This window comes from Mytilus trossulus, chromosome 11 (genome assembly GCF_036588685.1).
Source record: "Mytilus trossulus isolate FHL-02 chromosome 11, PNRI_Mtr1.1.1.hap1, whole genome shotgun sequence".
NCBI classification, from domain to species: Eukaryota; Metazoa; Mollusca; class Bivalvia; order Mytilida; family Mytilidae; genus Mytilus; species Mytilus trossulus.
In genome coordinates this window covers 1654244-1663058 of record NC_086383.1, presented here as the reverse complement: position 1 = coordinate 1663058, position 8815 = coordinate 1654244, and positions in this window count along the sequence as shown.

Genomic DNA, 8815 nt, shown 5'->3' with positions numbered 1-8815 from the left:
TCTGGTTTGAAACACACTAAAAGATAAATCAAATACCGGTAAGAGGAAAATTGGATTTAAAACGGACAATGTGCAACGTAGAATATTTCAAAAGAGCAATTATTATAAAAGGGAAAGCATTGACAATGTTCTAACCAAAGCTTTAAATGTTTTTTCATGATTCATGTATCCACTCAACAAAAATCTTATCTGAAAGAAAAAACAATAAAATCTTTCTTTTGAGTTCAAAAAATCTAAATTTTTAGACCATAAAATGGGAACAAAATAATTTAATTACAATGACAGATGTATTAATAATTATAAAGTGTACCTCTATTAATGTCTCCAGATTTGTTTTAGTTACTCTGCTCCCTCTTTGCATCTCTGTCCTTTCTAAATTTTATTGAATAATGATGCCGTTTCATGATAAAAAGTAAAATCACAAAAATACTGAACTCAGAGGAAAATCAATTTGGAAAGTCCATAATCACATGGCAAAATCAAAAAACAAAACGCATCAAAAACGAATGGACAAGAACTGTCATATTCCTGACTTGGTACAGGCATTTTCAAATGTAGAAAATGGTGGATTAAACCTGGGTCTATAGCGCTAACCCTCTCACTTTAATAACAGTCTCATCAAATTCCGTTACATTTACATGATGCGTTAAATAAACAGTCACAATCAATAAAATAGTCAAAATATGGGAACATCAGTCATCATCGTATAACAATTTAACAGGACACAACATCATCTACTATCTACGAACACATGGATTGATTTGAGTGTCTGACGTCAGAAAAATTATATACGTCACATAAATTTGTCGTTCAATAAGTGATCACAGCGTAGTGACACGTGATACTGCGTGCAATAAACTTGCTAAATCGTAGGAAATCGTGCAAAAGCGTACTTGAACCGATTTAGAAACGTACTAAACCCTAGTAATACGTAGTGAAACGTAGTAAACCGTAGTAAAACGTAGTTTATACGTACTGAAGCGTATAAAAACCTAGTAGAACGTACCCCTTGTAGTTATAAAAAAAACCTAGCAAATCGTAACAAAACGAAACAATACGTAGAAGAACGTATCAAAACGTGGCGTAAACCTAGTTAAACGTACGGACCGTTAAAAATGACAAAAAAATGCCATGAAACGTAGCATTTCTACACGTATTAAAACCTAGCTGTCGAAACGTGACAGTGTGACTGAAGCTTAAGTGATAATCGAACAGATTGTATATCCGTCGTTCATATGAATAGAATCTTTAGTCGATCCGGATTTTGATTTCTTCCCCGCTATGTTGCTTTTCCAAGACTTTATAAATTGTTCTAGTTAAAAGCTACGTTATTTGTTTACCAATAAGAAGGTTTTTTTGTTAAGTTATAATTTCAGGGTGGTAAACACAACTTCTCAAATAACTTTCTACTCATCGTGATTTTTGTGGAGGACAAAATATAGGATATTTGAACAGTTTTGGTCAGTTCGGATTTATTTTTTTACTTTACTATTATTTGTTTTAAGGTAACAGGTAAAGCAATTATTCCTATACAACAAATGGTATGAATTATCTGAATCAGACATCGTACATACGGAATATTTTGGAAAAGCTGCAAAGAAATAAAATAACAGTGTACTCGTAGTTTAAAAAAAGATAGTTTATAGAACTACTTTTTACTTAGTTTAAGAGAAAAAAAAACCTTGTAAAACAAAATATATGCTTATAAACAGTCGTGCCTGAAATCACTGCGGGCTAAGCATTTATTATGCATCATGGCATGGCGTTGGTAGAACTTTGGATTATTAAAACATTAAAACTCAGTATCAGTGGCAAACCGATGATGCGAGTATAAAACAAAGTCACAATTCTTATGGCGAAAAACCGATTATCTACAAAAACAATGCCGGTGACGAAACTGAATAAAAGTTAATCTATAAACAAACATTCATTTTGAGGAAATTATTTGTAAAACTGTGTTTACTGGGTACGTAATATATTGATTCTTTATTTCGCACTGAAGTCGTGGAAGTATGATCACGGTGACGAATCCACATTGATATTTCATAACTTCATAAAAAAAAAGACATCCGGATAAAAACAGTTCAATCAAAATGTCCGTATTTGAGTACTTTTAGCGTGGCACCAAACTGTTGTTCATAGACTAGGAATTTAGACGCCCTCTCCAATGAAAAATGCAGAGACAAGAGAGTTCCTAATCGTGTCCAATCAAAAATGGTATGAGAAATATTGACGTTTTCCTGTTCAGTAGTCGCTTAAGGAATTAAAAAGTCAAGTGGTACGAGTACAGAGACAACCCTAATGGATTAGCATGTTTAAACAAAATTTGTTTTTAATAGCTTAGTAAATATTATAATTATATATTGATGGTAGAGAATTGGTTACGATAATTTAAATATACCCAACCCCGATTGATTGTTTGCAATGATATAAACATAATATCTTGCTTTGTTGGGTTTCCTTCGCAGCAAATTACATGTTTATTATAGTCTTTGCTTCATCTCTGAAATTCCCTACACAACATTGATATTATGAAGGAAAAATAAAAAAAAAGTGTTTTAACTGCTGTTAAAGAATTTTTATATCAGAACATTTTACATTGAAAGTGTGTTGGATTAAGTGGTCCCTGTCAAATTTGAAATTCCTTGTACCGGTACAGAAGACCACAATAGATGGTACTTAAATGCTATAATGTTTATAAGGGGGCATATTTAATATTTTTATGATATAATGAAATTCAAAACTTTTTATAAAATAGTGAACTAATATAAAATATATAAGAATTCGTTTCTTCCATCTGCTTACGACTTTGAGAGACAAATGTCAAATACTTAGGGAAATGGTTGTCTTGTTTATTATGATCCTAATACTGAAAGTGATTTCGGAAGTTATATCAATATTATTGAATAGATCTTTGGGTTTTAGACGTATGACTTACTATGACCACTGATTCAACGTTTTTGTTTTTTTACTTCAAGCCATCCGACACCTACCAGCAAACTTTCACAAGACAAAGAGACGTGAGAAATGGTAAAACAGTTATATGTATGGTGTGTGTTATTTCAAATCTTTTGATATTATAATTATTAACTTTCAAAGGTATATTTTATGAAGGTGTATTTTACAGCGAGAGTAATGTTTAACAATGAATGTGTAATGCAGAAGTGAAAATGTATACCTTTTAAAGATTAAAAGTATGTAACAAAATATATATATTATATAATATAATTGTAAAGATATAAAAGCGTTATGTGCCATTTTCGACTATATACGGAAAAGTAAGGTTCTTGAGGGAAAAATGGTATTTTCATATTTATTTGTTTTAGAATTAGATTCAACTATTATACTTTATTAAATTTCAAACAAAATTTTGAATGATAAATTTTGAATACATAAATTGCACGTTGATATCGTATGTGATGGTTGTCAATTTTGTAAACCACGTGTTATCAATTTATAAACATACCTTCAACAATAAAAAAATGCAATGTATTGGAAGTTCAAGGTTACCTCCTCTGAAAAAAGGAAAAACAAGCATTCTGAAAGTAATGCATGGGAATACATAGTCCGCTACCAGTAAAACTTTTATTGAAGTGGAACAAAATGCTAACTTAATGTATAATTTGCCATGTTGTAATTATGTAACAAATATGAAATCAATGTCTTCATGCATTACGAAATAAAGTAGGGAAAACTGATTATTTAAGTGAATATTCTAAGTCCAAGGACCATAACTCTTCACAAATTTATCAGACTAAAACCATATCTCGACCTGCCTCTGCAACTAGAAACTGCAGTGTTCATCTTTCCTACATACAAGAAGGTAAGAAAGTATCATTTTACATGTAGAAGACCACCAACCTTAACAGCTAACTATATGACATCTTGATCAAATAAATAGCTGACAATATTTTACTACAAATCTATTAAAACCTCATTAAAGTAAAGACTTCAGAGGTAGTGTTAAATAAGCCACTCTTTTATAGCTACATTAATATGTTCAAAGACCAAATTACAGAAGAAACAGGGATTAGCACATTGATGACAATATTTAAAATTTGTCCGTTTAACAATTTATCAAATGACATAATTTTTGAAGTTGTAAGTCAATTGTAAAACATGAGATTTAGTAAATATATTTATTGCTTTAAGTTACTTTAATGCCGGAATAACTTCCGAAATATGAAGTTGTTACTTTACTGTAGAAAGACACCTTGTAATTAAATTCTCATTAAAGCTTAGGTGAGGTCGCCACCATAGGTGTAACAACAAACTCTGAAAAACTATTATTTTTATTGATCTTTACTTAAGAAGTTTTAAGTTTGATATTATATTTTGTGCTTGAAAGAACGAATAATAAAGTCCTTTTTTGGAAATTCCACACGGAATGAGCCTTAAATTGATATGAAAAATTTCTCAACAAAAAAGTCTTATTCCATTATAAATATCATCTTATTTGAAAATAAAGTTGCAGCAATGAATCAAATATATATGTTTTCGTCCCTGATTTTACAAAGAAATACTAAATTATTGGGCAAAAAAATGACAACACATTTTCTGCATTGATCTTTCTGTATCTATGCAACTATCAGGTAAATCGTTATCGAATATGATGGAAAGTTCAGGTTTATGTATTTCGTTTGTCTCCCTTTTACTGTTATTCATATGAATTATGACAAAACTGCTTATGAAAAACAAATGACTGTAACAAGTCAGGAATATGACAGTTGTTATCCATTCGTTTTATGTGTTTGGGGTTTTGATAAAGACATTTGGTAAGGGACTTCCCGTTTTTTAATTTTCCTTGACTTTCGGTATTTTTGTTATTTTACATTTTAATGAAACACTATCCGCATTATCATGTCAGTACCGAAGTACTTGTTTCTTGACTGTTTTGACACTCTGTATTCTGTACCATACCGAAGAAGGAGAGTTAAATATGTTTCGTAAATCGATCTACATCATCTGTTGTATATTCAACAGCAAGGTTTCATTTTCAGACACGCAAAACAGTAATTATGTAGAGAAATTGAACATAATATACGCGCTGACAATGTATCAATGTCCATGCTACATTTGGTTGCTTTCAATCATGTGCAATATGTTTCTTTTGTTGGTCGTGTTGTATTCCGTATTGCTAGTATGCTGTTCAAAAGATGTGACGCTAGTCAGAGGTAAGACAATTAAGTTTTAAATTTTATGATATTTTTTGAATGTGTTTGTTTCTAGATGTATTAATTCTGGACGATATCTATGTTTATAAAGTTTACGATTTACAATAAAATATGTAAAGATGCTTTAAATAAAATAAAAAATAATCATTTAAAAAAGTTGCAAACAAATGTAAAGAGGATTAGATAAACGGTATTCAGAATATTTCAAATATTGTGACAGTTGTCCATAATTGTAAATTACATAACAACAATGTTAAGCATTGCGAGTGTGCAGCTAGTATAGACTTTTACATATAATAATAATTTATTTTATTAAAGTGTCACATACTTGTCTACAGATTTTTATACAGATTATATAATATACATTGCACAATAATAAAATAAGACAAATACCCAGCCTAGAAAGGCTTATGAGACACTATATATACAAATATATATCTATTTAACAAATGCAAGTTGAAAAGACATAATAAAATGTTAAAAATGTTTAAAATTGTCCGGATATTTTACATCATAACAAAAATTTAAAAAAAAAACAGAAATACAGAAATTAAGTATGACGTAAAAAAATAAATGATATATGATAAAAAATATATAATTTTAAAGAGGATATAAACAGATTGCTAAGAATAAAATGAAGTTTTCTTGTTGTTTAATTAAAAACCTCTCCGTAAAATAGTAAATAAATAGAACATAATTGAAATGCATTTACATTTGATTGATGTATGCATCAAATTAAATTCATTAACCTTTGATTTAAAAAAATAAATAATTCAAAACCATGTAAAATTTTACAATTAGTGTAGACAATTGAATAAAATTTACATATTCCAAAGTGTTATTTATAAGTACATGTAGCTTAAATCAATTTATTATAAAGAGTCGATTCTAATGAAGTTTTATAAAAGTTTCTTTTACAAAAATATCTCTTACTTTTTGTTATCTTTTTAGTCAGTCTCCCTCATTTTTATAACAGTTTTATTCCTCCTTAATGCTTATGACCGTTATTTTTCTTATTTGCTGCTTTGTTTTTTATGTATTTGTTTGTTTTCGTAAGTCACTTTTAAATAATGAAATGAATGTCACTAAGTTTTTAAAAATAACTTTTACCTGTACTGCATGCCTCTGATCTATTTAAGTTATCGATCCTTCATATGCATTCAAAAAAAAGGCTAGATCACCATTTAAAAAAAAATGTTGTCGATTTTTTATTGACTTTTTTAAATTGTCAGTGTCTTTTCAACAAAGCTGTTCAATTCCGCTTTGGATTTTCAAACATTTTGGCCTCGATCATCGATTGTCGAAATGTGTATCTGGTGCAAACAAACTGGTAGCGTTTCTGTTATAAAAGAAGAAACGAATTAATAGGAAAACATAGGCATTGTAATTAAGTAATCTTTAGTTTCGTCAATGTATAAAAATATTTCACTTTCAAATTATTTATATCAGATGTTCGAAACGACAGAGAATCATCGGAGAATGGTATGAGGATTGACAAAATAATGCAAGAGCTACAAGGTAAAGCATAGGACATTTGCTAATCTTTGTAGATTACGCATGATCATTTTTTCGGACCCATGAAATTCATACAACTTGTTTCCCTTGTATATACATGCATTAAAGTTTCCTTTTATTCCACAACTTCCATTCCTTTTTTGGCCTTTTCTTTGCTATCTTTATATGAAGTTTTCGATAATAATTTGACATGTTTGTGTACTTCCTTTTAGCTGTCACTTGTCAATCGTTTAGTTACTGCTAACTGTTGATGATCAAACTGTTGTTATTTGATCTGGTGAAGGCCTTAATACATAAAAACTACGATTATCCAACAACGGTATCAAAACTACGACTCAACCAATTAAGAAAAACAACTGACAATACAATTTAAAAATCTCTTTATGACCTCATGAACAATAATTTGTATACACATGTATATTTTTTCCACTGTTCTTTAGATACATGCATTCATGACAATCAACACCAAACTGTAAAAAAGCTTAAAAAGGATACACAGACTATTTTAGACAGTATGTAGTTGTATTTACTTTATATTGAGTTAGCTAATAATCTTTTCACAGTTTTATGGATTATAGATAAAATTCTATATAATATATGCTAAATGCTTGGCGTTATTTATGACATTGAATTGAAATCAACCATATATCAGTAAAAGTGCATAATTCATTTTGCAGAATAATAATTTATTTATATTTAGAGTACATTTGCAAACTCCTCGTGGTCAAGGTCGATGCCCAAAATACAAAGTTTTTTGTGTACATCTCATTATAAACATTTAAAAAAGAAGATGTGGTATGATTGCCAATGAGACAACTATCCACAAAAGACCAAAATGACTCAAACATTAACAACTATAGGTCACCGTACGGCCTTCAGCAATGATCAAAGCCCATACCGCATAGTCAGCTATAAAAGGCCCCGATAAGACAATGTAAAACAATTCAAACTAGAAAACGGCCTTATTTGTGTAAAAAAATAAACGAAAAACAAATATGTAACACATAAACTAACGACACCACTGAATTACAGGCTCCTGAGTTTGAAAATGACTTAATTATAAACCCGTCATTTGCTTTATGGACTCCTACTTTTCGCAAACTATTGAACAATCATAGGTTTTGTAGAATTAATTTTGAATTCCAAGTTTACTAAATATTAAATAAAAAATTATGATCTTGTAATTACATTTATGTATCTGGTTATAGCTTAAACATAAATATCAACAGTATCATTGTATGGCATTCTGCAAATGTATAACAGTTATTCTGTAATGAATTTCTCTTAGACAATAATTTAAAATAAAAAAAAATCTTACCTGCGCTTTCTAAATAATATTTTTACAGTATGTTGTGCTACTTTTGGGACAAATTATATCAAAATTATAGAAAACGTCCTCAACTCTAACTTTAAATATGGACATTTCTATATATGTTAAAGGGTCTTAACATCTTTTGACAGCTTCCGAAGTGTTAACTGTAAACCATTTTAGCTGAACCTAATCACTACTTTACTTTTAAATGCATAACCCATAGTTTTAAAAATGTTTTTTCACCCCACTTCTTTCTATTTGAGGCAAAACACATGAAGAACTACATCAGGAAGGGGTTTAAAAAAATGGCAATCAACACACTGTCCACACTTGGGACTATATTCATTGACAACAAAAATCGAACGACGATAACTGTGTCCTCGGACCAACTTTTACAGAACCGTCTGAACGTATAAATAATAGTTGTAACATATATCTTTTTTTTTTGAAGATATTGAAATATACAAAGATGTTGTGAAATTGAATACAAAGCTCAGAAGAGAAGTAAACTTGATAATTGAAGGTATTTCAATCAATGATTTTTGTCATATAGATACCACATGGGCTTTTTACTGAATTATTTAAATAAAATGTAAAAATTGATAAGCGATATATATATACATCTTATGAACACCCTTTTAAATGAATCGTCTTTCTTTCTTTTCACTTTTTTGTCAACAGCCTTGGCCATAAAGCTACTTTGCTAAATAAATATATGTTAAAACAAAATGTTAATATATGGATAATATCGTTATGGGTAAAGATGTAAGTAATATATATCTTACTCAAAATTTCTACGAAATAACCATTTCAA